The sequence below is a fragment of the Urocitellus parryii genome, chromosome 5 (genome assembly GCF_045843805.1).
Source record: "Urocitellus parryii isolate mUroPar1 chromosome 5, mUroPar1.hap1, whole genome shotgun sequence".
NCBI lineage: Eukaryota > Metazoa > Chordata > Mammalia > Rodentia > Sciuridae > Urocitellus > Urocitellus parryii.
In genome coordinates this window covers 165,785,985-165,808,051 of record NC_135535.1, presented here as the reverse complement: position 1 = coordinate 165,808,051, position 22,067 = coordinate 165,785,985, and the positions used below count along the sequence as shown (strand labels likewise).

Genomic DNA, 22,067 nt, shown 5'->3' with positions numbered 1-22,067 from the left:
AGGGAGAGGCAGGACTATGGCTCTGCACCCAGGAGAGCCCAGGTGTGCACACACACACACACACACACACACACACACACACACACACATACACACAGCACCACCTGCAGCCCAAGGCCCAGACAGAAGCCACAGGGCCAGGTTGGGCCTGGCTGCCGGGAGGACTCCCCTAGAAGACCTGGCCCACCCACAGACACTTTCTGGGCCCATCCGGACTTCACCTTGGAGACACCCAAAGCCTGTTCTGTCCGCTGTGGGAGGGAGGGAGGCCGGCGCACTCAGGCCTGGATGCCATCTCCTCTGGGGTCCCTTGGGAGCCCACCTTGACCCCCATGCTGACCCTCGTCAGGGGCCCACCCAGCCAGTCTGAGTAGGGAGTCGGTGTGAGGGTCTTCATGAGGCGCTGCCTCTGCGGGGTCTCCACAGACCTGGGGGTTTCCCTGTTCCTGAACCGACCTGGGACCTGGCCCCGAAACCCCACACCCTCACCCTCACACCTTTTCACCCCAGCGCACATGGGCTCACACAGCTGAAGTTCAAGTCCGGAGCCTACTCTAGTTCCCACTAGGGCCATGGTGCCCCTCCTGGGTGTCTGGGTGGAGGTCCAGAGCCCCACAGTAGAGGCAGAGGGAGAAGTTCCTAGGGGGAAGCTGGGCTGTGTCAGGCCCACCCCTGGCTCCCAGGCAGAGGAGGGGGCTTCAAGGGGAGGGCTTGGAAAACATGCCCCAGCTGCGGCTCCCTCCTAAAGACTGTGGCCCAGATTCTAGGGAGGAAAAGGGAATTGGGGAGGGCACATTGAACATGACCTCCACGGACCCATGTCTGAGGCCCCTACTCCCAGACAAGGGCCCTCTGTTTCCCCCCATCCCATCCTAGTCCCAGCTGGAGAACCCCCTGGTTAAGGAGCCTGGGTCTTTCCCCTGATGCTCTTCAGTGCCTTGGTGCCCATGCAGTGGGGCCAGTCAAAGGAGGGAGGACAGTATCAGTGTCCTGCATGGACAGTGCCCCCTGCAGCCCTCCCTGGGGGCCTCGGGGAAAGAGCTTTGGAGGGAGGGACTTCCCCCTGCCAGTCTAGCCTCTCTGGCATCTGTCCTAGGGAGCTTCATGTTTGCCCTGGCACTCAGGATGCTCCGTGCCCCTTATCTGCCCTCTGGATGCCCTGAGCAACCCCAACTCCAGCTTGTGCCCTGGGAGAACTCACTATTCCCCAAGAGGAATCTTAAAACAAAACAAAACAAAACAAATCTCCAGACAGCTCAGACTCCTGGAAAGTTGCATTTGAAGAAGCCAAGGAAACAGCAGGGTTACCACTGTGTGGCCCAAGCTCTCCTGGCCAGTGGGCCTGACTGTCCTTTCCTCTTTAGTTTGGAGAGTGACACCACTGGCCCATCAAACCTGACGGTTGCTCCACATTATCACAGAGCTGTAGCCTTTACCACTTCCTCAGAGACCCAGATAACCATCTATGCACTCATTAAAATATCAGCAGTGTGCACGGCTCCAGGGTAACTGTTAATATGCTTCTCTAGTCTATGGCTCACCCTTCACCCATTTTACAGATGGCAAAGTTGAGTCCAGAGAGAGGCAGCAACTTCTCAGAGTCACTCAAGGAGCTCATGGTCAAGAGCAGAACCTCATGCTGCTGTGGGCGCTGACCATCTGCCAGCCCTGGGACAAAATGGAGAAGGCTGCCCATCTGCCACCCCCAACCCCAGGCGGAAGTATTGATTACCACCTTGCCTTGGAGGGGTTCTCTTTTCCCATCAAGGCTTCTGTTCTTTGTTTTCTTTTTCTTTTTCTTTTTTTAAAGAATAATACTGGAAGCCGCTCCTATGATTAATTACCAGCTGCCTAATGCTCCGCCACTGGCAATTTCTGGAAAGGGAATGAATTACCTTGAAAAACATCCGAAAAGAGAACCCACCGTGAAGGAGAATTTTAAAGGTTACCTGACAATTAGCAGTGGGTTCCCCTGGCTGTGCCGGATTGCCAGCAGTCCCCAAGGGGGAGGGGAGTTGCCATCTGCAGTGGGGGCCACCCCTGGCTCCAGAGAGCAGCCAGCTGGAAGGACAGGGCCAGGCAACTGTGGCCCCACCTCTCTAGAGCCCCAAGAGCCGGTTAGCTCCCCCGGACTGCGGTTCAAATCCCCACTCCCCACTTACAGCTCTAGGGGTCCCTTCACCACACCAAGCCTCTAGAGAACGAGGCATTAAACAAACCTCCTCAAGGGACTCTTGTGGGGAGCAGAGTGCCTGGGGCGAAGCTCACGGGACTGTAATGTTGGAAAGGATTCACAGCTTCTCTGCGGCCTCGGAGCAGCGCCATCTACAGTGTGTCGTAAACAGTGCGTTTTCAGGTGGGAAACTGGCTCTAACCGCAGAGAAGGAACCTGCCCAAGAGCAGAGAGCTGAGGAGCAGGGAGCGGGCATTCCTGCAGCAGGAAGGGGATGAAGCCCGCCTCGCTGGTTCCAGAGCCCGAGCCCAGCTGGTCTGCCCTGCCTGGGGTCCACTGTGAACACCCGGCTCCACAGAGAAGCTGAGGGCAGCGAGTGAAGCCTCCATGCCACAGTGGAGTGAAGCCTACATGCCTACATGCCACAGCTTTCCCAGGCTGATCCCTGGGGTCATGACACCTTGGGATAAAGCGTCCTGGCCAAGGAAGCATGTCTGTGAAGGCGTCTCCGCTCTGGGTTGAGAGCCGCAGAGCAAACCGGGATCGCACAGGTTGCCCCTGGGCGTAGGGCCAACGGTGATTAACCCTGAAATGCCACCCTCTGATGAGACATGATGATGACCAGGGCCTAAGTCCTATTTGCAGGCTCAGCCACTCTCAGGAGCCCCCTGAGGGACCCCAAGCCCCTCATCACCAAGGTGACCAGTGCATGTCTATCCTGCTGTTGGTGGGTCCTCAGGAGGAAGGGGATGGGAGGCATGTGGGGGGAGAGAGGGTCCCTGCACCCTTGAAAACATTCTGTGCAGTGTGATGTTCCCTCACCACGACAGTGGGGGCCCCTCCCCATCGGACAGACGGGTAACCCGAGGTGCGGGGTAGCCGTCCAGGATCACAGTGGACAAGTGCTAGACTCGGGATTTTCAGCGCCCCCTTTGGCCTGTTCAGGTGGGCACCCATGCCAGGGCACATGCCACCCTGCCGCCCAGGCCTCCTGAGTGGCTGCCTCGTTTCTCCATGGGGGGGCCCGAGCCCCAGGAGGTTCAGAGCAGTGTACACAGGGACAGAGACTGGGGATGCCAGGCCTGCCCTTCTCCCCAGGCACCCCCATTCCATCCCCTAGTCATGGAGATACAGCCAGGACAAGAGACCCTGGGGCGCCGGGTCCAGGGCCCCACTCACGATGGCCTGATGATATTCCAGCAAAGATCATCAGCACCCAATCCCACCCACGAGGGCTGAAGTCCCCAAAGGTGCCAGCACCTGTCCTCCAATCGGGACAGCTAGGCTGCAGGCCTACCTCTGTGATCTGCAAGTCACCAGTGTCCCACGTGCTGGTCAGCAGCTGGCAGCCCTTCCACTTCACTCCAGCTCCATCCTCCTGCAATGAGAGGGGTGGTCAGGGTCCAGTGCCAGGGTCTGGGCACTCATGCTGCAAGAGCTGTTGCCTGCAGGAAGTCCATGGCCAGGAAAGCCCCATCAGCCCCCTCTGACCAACCGGAACTTGAAGGAGCATGACCTGGACACGCTCCCGGGCTCCCTGCCTTCCAGCTTCCTCATGGGTCCAGATGGAATCCCAGTCTCTCTCTCAAGGTTGTGGGAGGATCCAGGGAGACAGGGTGACATCACTCATTCACTCAACACACATGTAATGAGCACTGGGTGCTGTGATTGTGGTCCCCAGCCTCGTGGGGACTCAGACAGTGAGCCGGGAATAAAACAGTACACAGTTCAAAGTCATGCCTGCCAGGAAGAACAAATGCAGGGGCCACTCAGCAAAATACAGGGTGGTCTCTTTAAGGAAGTGAATTTGAGGATGAGTCAGGGAGAAGCAGGTCAAGCTACAGGGAACAGCATTCCAAGGTAGGGAAGAGTATATTTGAAGAGTCTGAGATAGGAGCAGGGAGCCTGGTCCAGTGGAGAACTGGAGAGTGGGAGGGATACAGAGAATGGGGGGAGAGGTGGTGTGAATGGGGATGGGGAGGCAGAGCCCATCACAGAGATGGTAGAGGGAAGCCATAGGAGCATCTGGGCATCTTAGGGGCATGGCCCTAGATGTCTCAGGACACAGGAAGTGGGGAGAAGCTGCAGGACCTACTGGTAGCCTGGGCTTATTGGGAGGGTGTCCAGTTGGCCCACCCCCTGAATGCTCCACCAACATGCCACCCACCCCCTCCACCCATGGATCCCCACAGGAACCCAGGACAGTGAGACCCAGAGGCCTGGCTGGTGGGCATCAGTGGGATGCAGAGCCCTGAATCTGAGTCCCCCTGGGAAAGTGCCTGGCTCGGTGACTGTGGACCTGCAAGGCTGTGTGTCTCAGAGGGAAGCCATGGCTAGCAGCAGGAGAGGCCATGCAGGGGCCACAGCACTCTGGATTCTACACAGGCCACGGGGCGAGGTGGAGGCCCTGGCTTCAAGGTCTGGGGTTTGAGGTTTGGACTCAGTGATAAAAACCATTAGATCCAACCCTCTTACCGGGTGTGTGGTTGGGACATATCCTAAACCTCTCTGCATTGTCTCAACTATGGAGGGGATTAGGGTCCCCCCAGAGAGATGCACAGATGGTCTACGGTAACAAAGGGCACAGCACCCGCTGCACACCAGCTAAGGCATGGACTACCTCAAAGGGGTCAGCATTGGGCTTCATGGGGCACTGGGTAGCCAAGCCCCAGGGTCAAGAACACAAATAACTCTTGGACTCCACGGCCCCAATTTTCCCATTTCACAGAGGAGGAGACTGAGGCCTAGAGAGGGTCCCAGGGTCACACAGCAAGTCACTGGCTGGGGCAGGAATCAGTCTCTTGCCTTCCTACCTCCTACAGCTCAGTGTCCCCGAAGGCGAGCTGGCCAGCTGAGCTGCTGACAAAGAGAAGATCATCATTCCGGCAGCTGAGACATAAGCCAGAGTTGGAAAGCCGTCTCTCACTCAGTGAACCTGGTCCAGGCCTCAAGGAACAATGCCCATCCCTGTCCACTCAGGGTTCTCCAGCTCATGGTACACACACATGGGCCTCACTGCCCCCTGCAGCTCCAGTCCCTTGGTGTGGGGCAGGTGAAACCAGAGAGGGGAAGGAACCTGTCCCAAGTCACACAGTGATAGTAGAGGATTCGAACCACAGGCCCTGGTCAGGGACTGTGGGCCTGCACTGGACCTCCCATCTGGAAAAGTCAGGAGTAAGAGATTCACATTATGGAGTCTGTGTTGTGGGTTAGGCCTGAGATATTTCCTTTAACCCTCAGAGAACTGTTGTGAGGTAGAACCCGGCAAGTGAGCCCAGAGACTCTGCCTTGTTAAGGTCACCTCGTTAGCAAGGAGCCAGGGGGAACCATGGAGAGGTGGGTGAGCGCTCTGCCCTGCCCCTGCTCTGTTCCTCCTGTCGGCCCTGGGAGCTGTTCAGCAGACCTGCTCAGAGCCCGGGGGCCCTGGTGGCCCTCACCCCAGGGAAGGGGACACTCAGGAGCCCAGACACGGAGGTAATAGAGTGCTCCCACCCACAGCCCTGCGGGTGCTCTCCCCTGAGGCTCACAACCTGGGAGGGCTTGGCCACCTAGCCAGACCAGGGAGAGAAGGGGCAGATGCTGTGTGTCCCCTGGAGCAGCCTAGAGGGTAAACACCACGGGTCTGGAAGGTGCTGTTCTCTTCCTAAATCAAGGGCCTCTGAGCCACGGAGAGGTGCAGCCTCAGCCTCAGGGACCATGATGAGTTGTGGGCATCCCCTGGGCCCCAATGTCCAGAAGGGGTTTCATGGGTGCCTTCTGCTCAGGACTCTCACTGGGCAGGGGGCAGGGGGCCCCTGGTGGAGGAGGAGGTGGCTGGGGGTGTCTGAAGTCCCTGGGAGAAGGGCAGGCAGGACGGATGCCCATTTTGCAGAACAGGATCCTGAGTGAGGTTCCAAGGCAGGAGGTGTCATGCCCAAGGAATGACCAGGCTAGATCTTGGACAAGGCAGAGGTCACTGAAGGGTGGGGACCATCCCGGGACGAAGATGAGCTCCCCCACCACCTGCCCTCACCTCTCCACCTCCTCCGAGAGTCCCTTAGGAGGAACTGGGTGCAGGCTTGGGGTGAAGACACCTGGGTAAGTCCACATTCTGGGCCGGAGCCTTGGCCCTGGCCAGTGTGGTGAGGCCAGGGGGCAAGGGTGGGTACAGCTGGGTCTGGATGGGGATCCATCTCTCCTCCAGCTCCTCCACCTTAAGGAAGCTGCAGACCATTACTGGGGGAGGGGTCAGATGGCTCCAGGGTGGTCCTTTGGGCAGACACCATGGCGCCCCTGAGCCTAGAGTTCAGGGCTCAGCTCCTTAGCCACTCACCCTTGCTCTGGCCACTCCTTCTTCTCATTCCCTGTGTACCTTGTGCCCGGGGACTGTGGGCTGTGCAGACACAGGGGCCATTCAGGAAGAGTGTGGGGGATGGGGACTGTGGAAATGTGGGGAAGTGAGTAACTAATTGCTCAAGGTCATAAACAGCCACGTGGACATCAGAACCACCTTCCCGACGACGGGGTCTGCCAATCCTGGTCCAACTGCCACTCCCACGGCTGAGCCCATCTGAAGCAGCTCTGCCACACTGACCCTCCGTCCCTGGGCTAGACTGGCCAGCTGTTTCCACTTCACCGAGGGACCCAATGGCTGCATGTCTTGTGGCCAGGGCCGGGAGCCCCTCCACTGTCCCCACACATTCTCCAGAGGGTAAGGCTTTCCTTAGATTGAAGACCCACCTGGAGGTGCATCCCCTGACATGACCCTAGGGACAGCCCTCCCTTGGTGGCCAAAGCTGGCTCCAGCAGCAAGGCAAATATTTACCCCCATGGTTATCCAAACCCATCCAAAGGGGCCAGCCGCCCGCCTCCTGCATTCCTGGAATACATGTGCCCTGACCTCACCAAGTTGGGGGCTGGGGATCCAGACCCAGGAGAAGAGCTGGACGGGGCTCCTGGGCCTCAGTGGGGACCCAGGCCTGCTAGACGCAGGGCAGGCAGCTTTTGGTCACCCCTTGGCCACCCACCCACTCCGGGAATCTCAGACTGCTCTTGGAGAGCCGTGGGTGCTGGCGCTTGCTGGGGCACCGGTCAGCACACCACAGCTGGCCAGGCCTGGGCTGCCCAGGGTGGGGCAGGGGCTATGCTGATGCCACATGAGAGCCTTGGTTCAGAGCTCCTGTCTCCTTCTAAACACACACACACACACACACAGCGACGCAGCTTGCCAACAGGGCAGATCCTTCTGCCTACCAGCGAGGGCTGTACTGCGCACCCCTTAAACAGTCCCATCACTAGGGAGCAGGAGGGTCCCACTTTACAGAAAAGAAAATGTCCAGCAGAGCCCAAAGGCCACACGGTATAAAGAGGCAGAAGCTAGTGGCCTCAGCCCACACCGCACCCCCAACCACGCATCTCCGTGGCGCCGTGGCTGCCCTCGGAGCCCTGTCCACCTTTCGATGCCCAAAGGACCACCTCTTCCACGCTGCTTTCCCTGAGAGTCCCTCAAGTGACCTTCCCCTTCCTGAATGTCCAGAACATCCTGATAGTGTTTCTCTCCTCCTTGAGCAATTAAAATCAGGTGCCTAGTGATCCTTTCAGCCATGAGACAGCAACCCTGTCCTCATCCAGGCGGAGTCCAGCCCAGGGGTCTGGGGAGCCATGAGTGCTCTGGGGAGGAGTCCAGCCCAGGGGTCTGGGGAGCCGTGAGTGCTCCAGGGAGGAGTCAAGCCCAGGGGTCTGGGGAGCCGTGAGTGCTCCGGGGAGGGCTGGACATCCTCTGAACCATTTTACCACAGAGCAGTCACAACAGTTGGCTTCAAAGAGCAGATAAGAAACACAGACTTGGCAAGCAGGTAGCTGGGGTCCAGGGAAACTCCTGGGCAGGGCTGTCTTAGAGTCACGAGGTGCCCTGGGTCAGTAACCCCGTCTGTCTTCACTTCCCCTGAGAACTGTTCCACAGTCTGCCGCACCCAGCCCAGGGAAGCCCAGCCCGGCCCTGCCCTGCCGCCCAGCAGGCCCCTGGCTCTGCAGCCTTCCTCTCTCTTGCTGGAAAGTTTGCAAGGACCTGTGGGAGGAGCAGACAGGCAGCGTCTGGCTGACCTGCTGGAGAGGTGGCCATGCCAGGCCTGGTGGCTCTGGATCATTGGGAGATAGCAACATCTGCTTCTGAACCCTCCCAGACACCTCCATGTGTGCAAAGCTTATGACCCAAGACACTCTATGCAAACCTGGGGCCACACTCTGGCTCCGCTGGGGACCCAGAGTGCCTGTCAGGGAAGGAAGGATCTAACCTGTCTCCTGCTTAGGTTCTCTCCTTTTCAAGATGGGGCTGCAAAGTGACTTCCAGGAGTTCTTTGTTCACTTATTCATTCATTCAATCATCCATTTCCTTCTTTTAATAACGAATGGCTGCTACTATCTGCCAGAGGAAAAGGAGTGGAGGGTGGGGGCAGGGCAAAGGGTCATGCGACACAGCCTCCCTAGGGTGTCCCACCGTCTAGGGTGAGGTGGGAAGGACAGGGGATGGGCAGAGGGTTCCAGGTCAGCTAGGGGTGTGGGGAGAGAAGGCTGGAGGGTGTACCCAGATCGGCCTTGGGGTAAAATGGGGACTTGGGCAGAGTCTTGGGGTGAGGGGTCAGCACTCCGGGGCACAGGCCCAGAGGTTTGGTAGGGAAGAGGCTGGGGCTGAAGATAGCGCTGTAGGTGGCAGAGCTGAGGCCCCAAACACCATGACATAGAGCTGCAACTGGGTGCCACCATCCGTGCTGTGCCCTTGTGCCTTGGTCAGAGGAACATTTGTTCATTTGATGACTTAGGAGGAGGGAGACCCTTCCTTCCCTCTTCCCCCAAGGTAAGTGGGCAGGTGCCAGAGCCACAGGCCTCTAGTTGTTAGGAATTGTTGCTGGGGCAGTTGGGGGTGGCTTTGGGAAGGAGGTGAGCCTCCCTCACTCTTTCCCAGAGGGGGATCTAATGCAGACTGTCAGGAAGGGGGACTCAGTTCCCAGCCAGGGCCTGAGTTCAAATCCAGTCTCCCATCACTATGTGACTCTGCATGGTCTGTTCCTCTCTGGTCTCGGCTTGTCTCTTCCCGTGGCCCCACACCAAGCTAAAGCAGCAGCGGTGGTGTTTCGTGGGGCTGAGCACCACCCAGCAACAGGAGGGTGGCCGGCATCCTTAGGGGCTTGGATGGTGCTCACTGAGAAAGCGTGCTGTGTGGTACTGGGTAAGGAACTTAGCCTCTCTGGACCTCAGTTTGATCATCTGTAAAATGGAGATGAAGAGAGTCCCTGTTCTTACAGAGTTGAAGGACTTAACAAGATTCTGCCAGTACTGTGCTTGCCAGGGAAAGGCTTAGGGTGCAGGGGTGACCCTTGTCACAGTGGCTCGGGGAGCTGCAAGTACAGATGTGGGGTCCTGCCCAGGTGAAGGTTCTAGACCCCACAACACAGAGACAGAGACCTGTCAGGCCCCTGGGGAAGGCACAGTCTTTCCTTTTGGGGGAGCTAGGGTCTCACCAACAGGAATCCACCAGGCTCCCAGCACCCACTAGGGCTCTGACCACTTTTGGAGCCAAGGCCCTAAACTGAAGTTTCGTTTCTTGTCTCTGCTCATCTGGGGCTGCCCTGGAATCCTGGGGATGCCTCCCATCCCCAATCCCCTGTAACATAAAAGGGCTCTGGCCCAGGCTCTCAGAAGAGCCCTCAGAGGTCCCCAGGGAGCCCCGAGTCCAGGCCTCCCTCCCACAGAGACTCGGACACAAGCCCCGAGAAGAATGGGCTGGGACCATGAACGGGATGGAAACCCAGGTGCTGGAGGTGGGCTGAGGAGCTGGGGGGTCCAATCCTGGTCCACAAGCAAGTCACTTGATCCCAGGTCTTGGCTTCCCCATCTGGGCTAGCACGGGCTTAAGGACTAGGTGAGCCAGGTCACACCCACTTGGTGCAGGAAAGTCGAAAGGCTGAAGGGCACAGGCCCCTCGATGGCCATGCCAACAGCCGAGCTCCGCGTGTTCCCAATGACCCCCTTCCTGGGCCAGGGGCCAGCCTCCGGCGGTCACGTTTCCCAATCAGGCATCCTTCTGGGATTCTGGCCACCGTGGACCTGGCCAGCACACAGTGATGGCCAAGGCCCAGATTTATAAGTGCCAGACAAAGGAAAGCGCTGTTCCTGCTAGCAGGAGGTGGCGGGCCCCAAGACAGGCGCCGCAGTCACCCAGGCCCGGACAAAATCCCATCTCTGCTGCTCACAAGCCAGGTGACCTTGGCCAAGTAAGTCCTCGTGCCTCCCTGACTCCGTTTCCTTGATGGGGTGACGGGAAGAGAGAAGGTCTGACTGGGTGAAAAGTGCCTGACCCAGTCTCTGGCCCTTGGACGAGTCCTGGCACCAGGAACTCTTTTCATTTATTGAATCATTAAGTCCCCCACCCCATCCAAGGGCGGCCAGTGGTGGTCTTCAGGGAGCTGCTGGAGGCTCGGGGAAGAAACTGGACAGCGCTCTTGTCAGGCTCCCAGCACCCATTAGGGCTCTGACCACTGTTGAAGCCAAGGCCCTAAACTGAAGTTTGGTTTCTGGTCGCTGCTCATCTTCACTCTGAGGCCTGTCCCAAGAGACTTCTCCAGCCCAGACTCTGCAGAAGCTCACCTCCACTCCTGACCGGGAGGGGAAGCTCAAGTCCCACCTTTGTCTTGCACCCTTCCATGAGCTGGGGCAAGTGCCCCTCATCCCTTGAGGTCCCCACCTCTCTATCTGCCAGATAGGAGAAGAGGCCTGCCTGACCCAGGGTTGCCAGGAGGACTCTAAGAGGAGGCGGAGGAGGATGCAGTCAGGGTCCCCAATCTGTGTGATGCACTGCCTGCCCTGGCCAGGCCTGCTCCCCTGGGCTTCCTGACTCAGCCCTGACTGAGTCAGCTCACACCCAGAGCAGGGCCTGGGGCCCACCCAGAAGTGCTAAGGACCTTGTCAGCTGCTTCCCAACTGTGGGCCTCAAGGCAAGACCAACATGTCCCTTCTTCTCCCTTGAGTCTGGGGTCTCCTTTGTTCTTTTGGAAAGCGGGGCTTTCTCAGCTTAGCGGTTTAGTTGGATTATCCGAGGATCCACCCCTCACCTGCCCATCTGTCCACAGGACTGACAGAACCTGCCCTCTGGGGCCCTGGAGGGACCTAGAAGGACCAGGGCCAGCTCTGGTGTGGTGCAACCAGCACTGGCCATGCAAGATCAGGAAGGAGTGCTGCAGTTTGAAATTGTCCTGAAAGTTCCTAAGTTGGAAAGAATCCCAAAGTCATATGTTCACGGTTGTTGGAGGTGGGACCCCATGACAGCATTAATGACTTTATGAAAAAAAAGGAAGGAGACTCAAACTAGCACTCTTCCTCTCTCCATGTGATGCCCTCTGCCATGTTATGCCACAGGAAGAAGACCCTTGCCAGATGCTCTTGGATTTTCCAGCCTCTGGAATCATAAGAGGCAAATAAACTGTTATTCTTTACAAATGACCTGGTCTCAGGCATTCTGTTATAGTGGAGAAAATGGACCAAGACCAACTCCTGGTCCCAGAATGTTGGTTGGATGAATGAGCAGTGATGGCGGCGAGTGGCACCAACCCCACTCAGATCAAAGATGGAGGCAGGTGGCAGCTGCACAGAGCTTACCGCACCTGCTCCAGGCCAGCTCTAATTGACACTCTTCATACATGGGAAGCCATGGTGAACTCACTTAGTCTCCAGAGCAATCCTATGAAGTGAGTAATGCTAACCCCATTCCACAGAAGAGGAGACTGAGGCTCGGAACCATGAAGTCACCCGTCCAGTGTTACGAAATGGCAAAGCTGGATTCAGCACAGGCTCTGGGCTCCAGAACTCACGCGCTGATCCGGAGGGTGACCTTCCCAGAGGCCCTTGGAGAAGGTAGCCCATCAGAGGCTGCAGGCCTTCCCCAGGGGGAGGACTTAACTTGTTGGGGTGGGTTATATTTTGAAGTTACCCTGGACCTCACCTGGGGCCTGGGCCGAGAGCCCTGGGTCAGCCCAGAGAGGGAGGGAGGGGACTTCCTGAGTGGGGGAGCCTGGGACCTGGAGCTGGATCCCTGACTCCTCTCTCCTGGGTTTTGAGCTCTTGGAAACAGAGTACCCCCACCTCAGGGGAGCAGCCCACAGGGCCCAGATGTAGGCGGGAGAGATGAGCAGACAGGCTGGGGACGTCAGCACAGCATGCAGCCAGATGACACACAGCGCCAGCAGTTCCTGACTCAGAGCCACCCACCCCAGGACTCCACCCACTACCAGCACCCCCACCCTGGCTTGCGCCCCGTGGTCCATGACAGCTTCTGGAGTCCCCTCCCACTGAGGACCAGAAAGCCACAGAGGGAGGAAGGAGCAGTGGGCCCCACCCAGGGCTGAGTGGGACACAGGGACACCCAGAGGAAGAGGTAAGGGGCATGGCGCCAGTACTGGCTCTGCCCAGCCCTCCAAGCAGCACCCCACCCACCCCAGCCTGCGCTCAGCACCCTAGTCAGGAGGAGCGAGGGCCAGCCTGGGTCCCCTGGTGCTGACACCCACTTGGGCCAACTTCTTACCACGTGACTCTTCCTAAATCAGGTCCCTCCTCTGGGATGTGCGCACCAAGCTCCCCTGAGGCCAGCTCCTCTCTCTAAGGGCATCCCATCGCCGGTGACTGGTCATCTTTCCTAATTGTGCCTGGACCTTCCTACCTCTGCACCATTGCCTGTGCTCATGCTGCTGTTGGGACGGTCCCCAGTCCCTGTGGTCTGGCTTGCAAGCAAGGGCACAGGGGGTCGGCTCTGTGCTCCTAAATCTTGAGGACTTCCCACAGCACCCTATGGCCCATGTCCTGAGCCTCAAGGGGTGATGTGTCCAAAGCCACCACACTCAGCTGTCACTATGCCCTGGGGAGTGGCTTGGGCTGTCCAAGTGTAGGGACTTTCCCATTGCTGAGGAGCTTTGAGCTGGTCCCAAGGGTTCAAGGTGGCCCTCTGGTCTGTCAGTCTGTCCAATGTTACTGTGACTTGGGCTGGCTTGCTCGGTGCCCCGACCTCTCCTTAGCTCCTTGGGACTCAGTTATAAGTCCCTGCCACTATCCCTGCTGACCATGGGCTGGGTTGAGCTGGGGACACCTCTCGGGAAAGAGGAGAAAGATGGCGTGGGGAGGGTGGCAGGGACCTTCCCACAGTAAGATCCCCCTGTCCCCTCCCTGTCTTCCGTCACAGACCCACTAACCTGGTGCCTCTGCCTGGGTAGAGCAGAGCCTGGGGAGAAGGAAGGGCTCCTCCCAGCCCTGCAGGGATGTACGAGGGGGTCCTGAGGAGTCACCCCAAGTACAATCCGGCCTCCCCCAAGTCCTGTCTCCAGTGGGATGCTCATAGATGGAGGAGCCTCCACCTCTGCCCTGGCCTTCTACAGAGGCCCAGCGTTGGTGAGTGACTCGTCCGAGTAGACCAGCAAGCTGGTGGCCCATCCCGGACCAAGGTCCCAGCCTCCAGGCTCCCAGACCTAGCCCCACTAGGAGGTTTCTCCTTCCAGGCCCCCAAGAGGTCAGTGACTCCAGAGGAGCCCAGTCACCAGTGTGTGTGGGCTGAGGGGTGGGTGTGGCCCAGAGCTCCTGCCAATGGGAGGCCCTGGGGGGGGTCAGGGCAGGTCAGACGCAGGGCAGCCGACAGCTCAAGGTCGGGCTTCCTTTCTCAGAAGGGCATGATTCCTGGAGGCAGCTCCCACGGGAACAGGAGAAGCACCAGCCCGGGGAAGCTCGGGTGGGACACAGGCGGTGCCGGGCAGGGTTTCCTGTTGGGGGTGGGTGGCCCTCGCAGAGGCAGGGTGACCTGAGCGGCTGTGCCCCTGGGGACAGGCCAGGCTGGGTTTTGCCTCATCCCTGGCCCTGGCCCATCCTCTAGCCGGCCCTGGCTTCCTGTCCCACTGGCTCCACCCGACCCAGGGGAGAGGGAGGGCCCACGGAGGCCTCCTCAGAAGTCCCCGTGTTTTCTGGGGGCAGAAGTGATCAGGTGACTCTCGTGTGCTTGGTGGCCTTTGGCCTCTGGCCTCCAGGCCTCCAACCATTTGTTTTACAGGATGAGCCCTCGACAAAAGAACCGCTGGCACAACTGGGAACCTTGAGCTTGCTCCACCCTGGGCAGCTCGACAGTATCATTTTGGAGACGTCACGTCCAGGAGACCAGGGTGAGAGAGAGAGGAGGCCAGACCTGCTGCAGGCCTCAAGGCAGAACGTCCTGGTGTCAGAGACCAGAGCAGTATAGCGCTGCCTTTGGAAGGCACAGCGTCCCAGCAGGCAGTGCAGCCCTACAGCCCCTCACCAAGAGGACATGATGTCTGACCGCAGCCCAGAGGAAGACCCTTTCCCCAACCCAGCACAGCAAGCCTGGCGCTCACAGTGTCAGGAGAGCCTTCCAGAGACACCAACTCCATTCTGGGTGGTGCCAGGAGTTAGGGGCGCACCTATCCATGGCTGGGGGCATGGCAGGAGTGGAGGGGTGGCGGGTCAGATCCAGTGAGTGAGAGGAAGGGATTGGAAGACAAGCCCCTGTGGTTCAGCTGCCTCCAGGTCCCCATCAAGGTGACTTAGAAAGCAAACAGGCCAGAGAGAGGAGGCCCTGAGGCCCATGGCCCACAAGGGCGCAGTGCTGGGGAGGAATGCAGCGGGAGGGAATGGCGCAGGGACAGAGCTGGGCCCCGGGTCTCCTGCCGGCACACGGGTGGCCCAAAGAGGACCCCATGAAAGCCAATCCACAGAAGTCCCTTGTGACCGAGGCCTCCTGACAGCTGGGGGAGTGGGCCTGCTCATCTCGGGCAGGAACCGACTGAAGCCATACCCTGGCTGCCCGGGCGGGACCTGGAGGACGGGCTCCCCTGACCGGAACGCATCTGCTGGGCTGTCTGTGGGGGGGAGTCTGGGGGGACTCAGGCACAGGACAATAAAGGCCTACGGTCTGTGGCCCAAGGCAAGCCGGGTGGAAGACAGGCAGACGAGTCTGGTGGGGGCCAGGAGGACTCAAGTCCACCATGGCGCCAGGAAGCCCGGGACCCTGAGGTGGGCCATGTCAGCCGTGGGCAGGAGGAAATGCGGAGGCAGCATTCTGGGGCTCGGCCTACCAGCCATACTCCTAGCCCTGCCCAGAGCCCATGCCAAGTGGTGGACCCTGGCGGTGCTCTCAGTCACTGGCTACCCCCCGGATCCCGATCCCTTCTTTAGAGCCAGAGTTTCCCAGTTCTAAGAGAATGGCCTTGAGCCCACGTGAGCACCACATCCCCGAATCCCATCACTGCAGAGAGAGGGCCTGGTGATGCTCTGCTGGCCCTGATGCCAGCCCCCTGTCCTTCATCTTGGCATCTGGTGGGATCATCCTGTGGGGAGGAGTGTGCCTCAGCTTCCCCAGAGCCCAGGAAGCTGGAAACGTCACCTGTACCTTGAACTTGGTCTCCACCCACTGCTGCCCCTCTCTGGGCTCCCCTCCCCTGGCCCTCGGGTCCACCCTGTGCTGCGTGGTGGGGGCTGGGCCATCAGCATCCCCAGGGCCAGGGGTGTGGCTTTCATGAACACAAGCCCAGCCTTGAGGTGGCTGCCAGGAAATGTTTGTCAAAGGGACAAAGGAAAGAGGCAGCTGGTGCCAGACAGACACACAAATGCAGGTGGACGGCAAAGCATGGCCCCCAAACGCCACCACAGCCCTCCTTGTCCCTCAGGCCCTGCGCTATCTAGGACAAGACACAGTGAAGGCTGGCAAGCCAGGGTGAAGGCCAAGGGAGCCCACTCAGGCTTTCTCAGGTGGGCCTGGAGAAGGGTCCCCGACGCCCAGGGCTCAAGGGCTCTGTGCCCTGTCCCCCCATTACATACTGGCTCTGGCTCCACCTCCCTGGAGGAAATGAACCCTCTCCCCAGCTAGAAACACCTTCTCTGTTCGGGAGGGACTCAGCAGCATCTCTCAGCTCTTTGCCCTCAAGTTGTGGCTCCTTCCTCTTGGAATGGCCATGGGGTGGGACATGGACATTTATGACAAGATCACGGGGGTCTTTGCAATGAAAGGGGATTCTGCCCAGACAACAGGAAGAACACACAGATATGAGATTCCACAGAGGTTCTGGACAGGTGCTCTGCCACCTCCCTACTGCTATCCAGCCCAGGATCTGGACACAGCAGATGCTTGATACATATCTGCTGAGTCCGTCGGCAGCTAGACGGATGCATGTGGAAGGCCTGACTTCTATTCTGCCAAGGTGGCCAGGGTCCTGCCGCATACTCCAGGGACCATGACTGATGGAGGCTGGGTGCACGTGTGCCCACCCCCATCCAGGCCAAGATGCTGCCTTCTGGGCTCTTCCAGGTCAGAGAATGCCCGTCCCCTCTGTTTCATGGTGGGAGGGGTCTCTGATCAAGCCCAGTGTCCACTCTTGCCAGACAGGAAAGGGGGAAGTAGAGATCCAGGGCCTTCCCTCAGCCCAGACCTTCCCATTTGCAGCCCAGGGGCTCAGGAACTCTGGGATCTGACCAGGGCCTGCTGCTGGCCCAGAGCCCACAGGCCCACAGCATGGTGGCTCCTCTCTTCTGTTCCGTGTCATAGCCTCCTGGCTGCCGCCAGCCTAAACTGCTTACTTAGACAAATAGGGAAAGAAGGCAGCCATGTGATGGCTGAGGTTTCCTTGACCCAGGCCACACACACACACACACACACACACACACACACACACACACACACACGCTACTCCTGTGGGTCAGGTGGTCATGCAGTCCTGAAGGACAAGGGCTGGGCCAACTTGGGTTTCTGTATCTCTGAAGGACAAGTGACTCGGTTGCCTTTCTTTACCCAGAAGAATGTTCTTTCTAAACACTTGCTCTCTTCTCCCTGGACAGGCCAGGGACGGGCTGGATGGGAAGCAAGTGGAGTGGGGGGTCCAGCCCAGTGGCCTCTATCTGGGCTTTTCCTTCTGGAAAACTGTGGCCACCCAGTCACTCCCCGAGAGCAGGAGAATCCCGAGCGGCACACGGGCTGGAGGTACAGGGAGCCGAGGCTCAGGAGGGGCCCAGGCTGCCCGTGTGCTCAGCTGGAGCACTGGTTTTGCAGCTGGACTCCAGGGCATGACCTGGGGAGTCGAGGGGATGAGAGGGCTGAAGGGGCCATGTCCAGTCCCACGTGGCAGGCCAGGCTCTGCCTCTGTTCAGCTGTCTGGCCAGGTCTATGGCCGGCGACTCGAGGGCCCCTGCAGTATTGAGGAGCTCTGTCCCCAGCCACTCTCCCGAGGAGGGCAGGCCACCATGGGTGCTCTGTCACTGCCCCTGCTCTGTGGGGACCGCAGCCTGCCTGGCCTCAGGCCTTCCTGCCAGGACCCCAGCAGCACAGAACCAGCAACCCAGCCCTGATCTCAGGTGGGCCGAGAGCTCCTAAACCAGGGCCAGTCCCCCACCTAGCCAGGAAAGCCCTCCACACAGTGCCTCTGAGTGTCCTCAACCCCAACTCAGGGGACCTGGGGCACTGAAACAAACACAAACCAACCTGAAGGTCCCCCACTAATTAGAGGTGGAGTTGGGATTTGAACCCACAGAATCCAGCTCCAGAGTCCTCGTTCTCCATCAGTCCCTACCCACAAGCCCAGGAGCTATGGCCCCCGCTGCTGGGCTGGGCCTGTCCTCCACAGAGCTCCTAACCAGGCTTCTGGAGGCCAGGCCCTGCTCCGCAGGGGTGCACAGGGCTGTCTGCCGGCCCCAGCCCGGTGACCCACACCCAGTGAGCTCTCCCCTTCCTCCTCCATCTGCCCAGAAAGCCCTGTTTTGTAGCAGCTCTCAGTGGAGGAGGAAGGAGGATGGGCAATGAGGGAAGAGGCAGAAAAGTGAGGAAGGGAGGAACACAGGGAGGGTCACAGACAAACACGGAGGAGGCACAAGAGCACAGGGAGAGACCAAGATGGGGCAGAGAAGGGCAGGAAAGCGCCGGGCGTGGTGGGGCACACCTGTAATTCCAGCGGCTCTGGAGGCTCAAGTAGGAGGATCACAAGTTTGAGGCCAGCCTCAGCAACTTAGTTGGGCCCTAAGCCACTTAGTGAGACCCTGTCACAAAATAAAACATAAAAAGGGCTGGGGATGTGGCTCAGTGGTTAAGCACCCTGGGTTCAATCCCCAGTACCAAAAAAGAAAACACAGAAAGAGGAAAACCTGGAGAATAGAAAAAAGAGGGAGGGGGAGATGAGAGGAGGAGGAGGAAGAGGGAGGGACAGAGAGCACGAGGAGGGCAGAAAGGAGGAAATCCGAGGGAAGAGGAGGAAGGGAAGGCAGGCGGGAGCGGGAAGGAGGTGGAGGGCGGGAGAGGAAGCCGGAGCCCAGGAGAAAGGCAGAGGGGCCAACAGGAGGTCGCAGGGGGAGAGGGCCTTGGAAAACGGAGAGACAGACAGAAAGCCAGCCCGCCCACCAACATTAAATACCTAACAGGAGATGACAAATCAAATGGGAATTACTGCGGTAAAAACATAATTAGAAACTTGATTGAAGTTAAACAGAATTTACATAACACTGCAAATTAACTTTACACGGAAACTATTCACTGGGAAGGCAATGAAGAGGCATTTCATTAGTAATCTATATTTAAACAATAGGCACAATGGAGGGAACTTGGTGCCTTCAGTCGGAGCGGAGCCAGTGCCAGAGGCTGCTAGAGGACCCAAAGCAGTGGGTGCTCCAAGCGCAAGTGGGCAGGGTCCAGGGCGGAATCGGGAGCCACTTCTGCCTCTACCTTGCTGTGCAGCCCTGGGCAAGTGTCTTACCTTTTCTGGGCCTCAGTTTCCTCACCTGCAAACTAGGATGTTGGAGAGGTGGTTTGTAAGTCTGGCTATTCTAGGGGAGCCTGGGAGATGGGAGAGGGCTCTGATAAGCTTGTGGGCTTTGCAGGGGGACAGGATGGTCCTGCCTGATGCCACGGAGGCAGGGGAAGGATTGAGGGAGAAAACAGCTAGAGACAGGCCTACAGAAAAGTGAGTCCGAAGATACAGGATTACCTGTCCCCTGCCCTGCCACACTAATTAGATGACCGCAGTGTCCTGCTATGAACACCAGTCCTGCACTATGCAAGTGGCTTCCTAGTCCCCAGTGCACAGTCAGAGGGGCATCTCCCTCACTGTGTCCTCGGGAGGGGGTCAGCAAGCCCCTGCCTAGCTCCATGCAAGTCTCAGCCTGGAGACGTCTCCGGAGACTCTGCTCACAACCCAGTCACGACACACCAAGTGGCTTCCGCAGGCCGACGGACTCTGCCCCTGTGGTTCCCATGGCTTGGGCACGCGAGCTCTGACCTCCTGCCCAGCTCAGCACTTCTCTCCTCAGCCTTCCTGGAGGCCCGACTGGGTGCCTTTCCTGCCGGAGGCTGCAGACTCCTGGTGACATGGAAGTGTCTGGTTCTGTCCCCGGCCCCCACCGTTCCAACAGGACTGGCAGCTGTGGGACAGGGGAGCCCTCTGTTGTCACCTCTGTAGGTGCCAACCTGAGCCCTGTGTTTGGCACAAAGCAGGCGGTTAGCAGGCTCCAGCGGGCAGTGGTCAGGGCGACCCTGCAAGAGGTGGGTAGGAGGTGAGGTGGACAAAAGGCCCAAGAGACCCTGCACTCTGTTCCCGAGGGAGAGGTGAGAGGCATGAGGGGCCAACCTCATACAGACAGGGACAGCTCAGAGACCCCTGGCTTAGTTTCTGGGGTCTCTGGGGCTCCCTGTCCCAGTGCCAGCTCAGGGCACTGCAGCTGCCGAAGTCCTCCTGCTGTGGGGGTGTGTCTGGGAGCTGAGGGAGGGAGAGCAGGCCCCAGCTCCTGGGACACACCTGCTCCCCAGGGTCCTACCAGCCCACCCTGGCCCAGGGGGGCCCTCCTGGGAGAGACTGAGAGACAGAGACAGACACCGAGAGACAGAGATCTGCTCCTCATCCACTCACGGCCCAGGACGGTTGCTGTTCCTTTAAGATAAAGGAGCCACTGGGTGCTTAGGAATTGCATAAGGCTGTTGGGTGTCCTTCCCCTGTGGGTAGCACCTGAGCTGCCACCTTGAGCCCTGTGTTTTCAGACAAGTGCTCCAGGTAAGGGGGTGTCCCATGAGCCCAAGAACCCTGAGTGGCAGCAGAAAGCAGGCGAGCTGGGTAAGGCTGCTTCAAAGAAAGTGCAAAAGTGGGCAGACAGGAGGGCAAGAGGCTCGGCTGTGGGGGTGCTGGCTAGGGGGACAGGGAGAGCCAGGTCAGGGGCCACTTGCACACCAGACAGGTACCTCCAGGACTTCACACCTGTGTGGCCAGGGGTGCGAGGAGGAGGCCTTGGATCCTCCCCTCCAAACAGCTCATTATGGAGACCTCAGAGCCTTGGTGTGCATTCCCTCTGTTCCACCCGCCTGCAGTGCCCTTCCCTGCTCTGTCCAGTAACACAGACAGACTCTTGTCCGTTCAGAGCTTGCTCCTCTGTCTGCCTCTTCCCAGGGCTGCACTTTTCTGACTGCCACTGCCTCCTCCTCACCTGCCCTCCTCCTGGGGGCCAGATGGCCATGACTCAGACTCAGGTCCCCCACCCTCACTCCCTCCCCGCACCTCGAGGTGACCTCAGCCGCACAGCCTGCAACTCCAGCTGTGCACCACACTCCCAAATCTGCATCTGTAGCCGGGACCTCTCTCCCAACCCCACCGCCACTCAGCCTTTCCACCCGGATGGCTCAAAGGCTCTCGCACTCCACGTCTGAAGCCCAACTCCTGGGCTTTGATCAGCCCTCCCCGGCCATTCTTCCCAGGCTGAGATGACCCCTCCCTTCTCCCCAACCCAAGAGCCCTCCCTGGCGGTCGGTCTGTAACCCTCCCCTCTCGCCCACCAGCAGGCTGTCCCCGGAGTCTCAGACACATTCTGACTCTCAGCTTCTCACCTCTTCCCCACCACGCCCTCCTCTACGCCTCCACCATCAGAGATCTACTCCACACTGTCACCTCCATGAGTGGGTCCCCACCGCCTCTCACCTGGTGCCCCTCACAGAGCACCAGCACCCGGCTTCCCTGCTTCTCACCCCAGCTCACTGCCTGTGGCATCTGCTCTCCCACCTGGAGACCCTGTGCCCTTTCCTGCAGTCATTTCTTAACACTTAGCATCACCTCACAGAGGAGAGATTCGACTTTCAGGAATTCATTGTCCACATCTCCTCAAAAGAACAGAAGCGCCCTGAGGGGGGAGTTTGTCTGTCTATTCCCTGCTATTATCCACCAAGCTTCAAGAGGTCCTGGCACAGCGACTTGAGGCATGAATAAAAGGACAGTGCCTCTCCCTGAACACCTGCTGAGGGCCCAACTACAACCCCTCCTGTCTCCCTTGGGCAGTGCCCAGCGCTGTGCAGTCAGCACCGCCCCACGGTAGTGAGCCCAGCTCTGGGATCCGGAGTTGGCCTCTGCTCATCTCCAAAACCCAGCCCTTAGTGCAGGTCTGACCTGGTGCAAAAGTCTGTGTGTGTCTGATGAATGAATTAAATAGAAAACGGGTGGATGGACGAATGGGTGGATGGACGGATAGGAAGGGGGATGGATGGATGGAGGTGGATGGATTCATGGGTGGGACTAGATGGATGGGTGGGTAGAGGTATTTAGGTACAAGGATGGATGGATGAATAATAAATGAATAGAAGAATAGGTGAGTAGATGGTGCAAGAATGGATGGATGGATGGCTGGATGGATGGATGAATGGATGGACAAATGGATAAGTGGGGGGAAAATGGACATGTGAGTGAATAGCTGGATGAATAGATAGAAGAAAGAACAGGTAGATACATGGATAGGTGGGGAGAAGGCTGATGTGTGGACAGATGGATGGATGAATCTCACCACAAGCACACAGTGGAGCCTAGCAGTGGCTTGGGTTCTATAGCAGTACTTCTCCGGGAGGATGGGTCAGACCAGTGCATGG

General features: G+C 58.7%; 1 protein-coding gene across 5 annotated transcripts in view; it reads right to left on the bottom strand.

Moving 5' to 3' along the window:
• The window catches only part of Zmiz1 (zinc finger MIZ-type containing 1), a 215,889-nt gene that overhangs the window by 129,660 nt on the left and 64,162 nt on the right, over positions 1–22,067 (bottom strand). For 4 of the 5 annotated variants that reach the window (XM_026390187.2, XM_026390190.2, XM_026390189.2 and 1 more), the window contains one exon: positions 3,471–3,551. The gene's annotated coding sequence lies outside the window, so the exon portion shown is untranslated. Of the gene's footprint in view, positions 1–3,470; positions 3,552–18,120; positions 18,218–22,067 lie in introns of all 5 variants that reach the window. The other variant, XM_077798564.1, reaches the window with a different exon arrangement.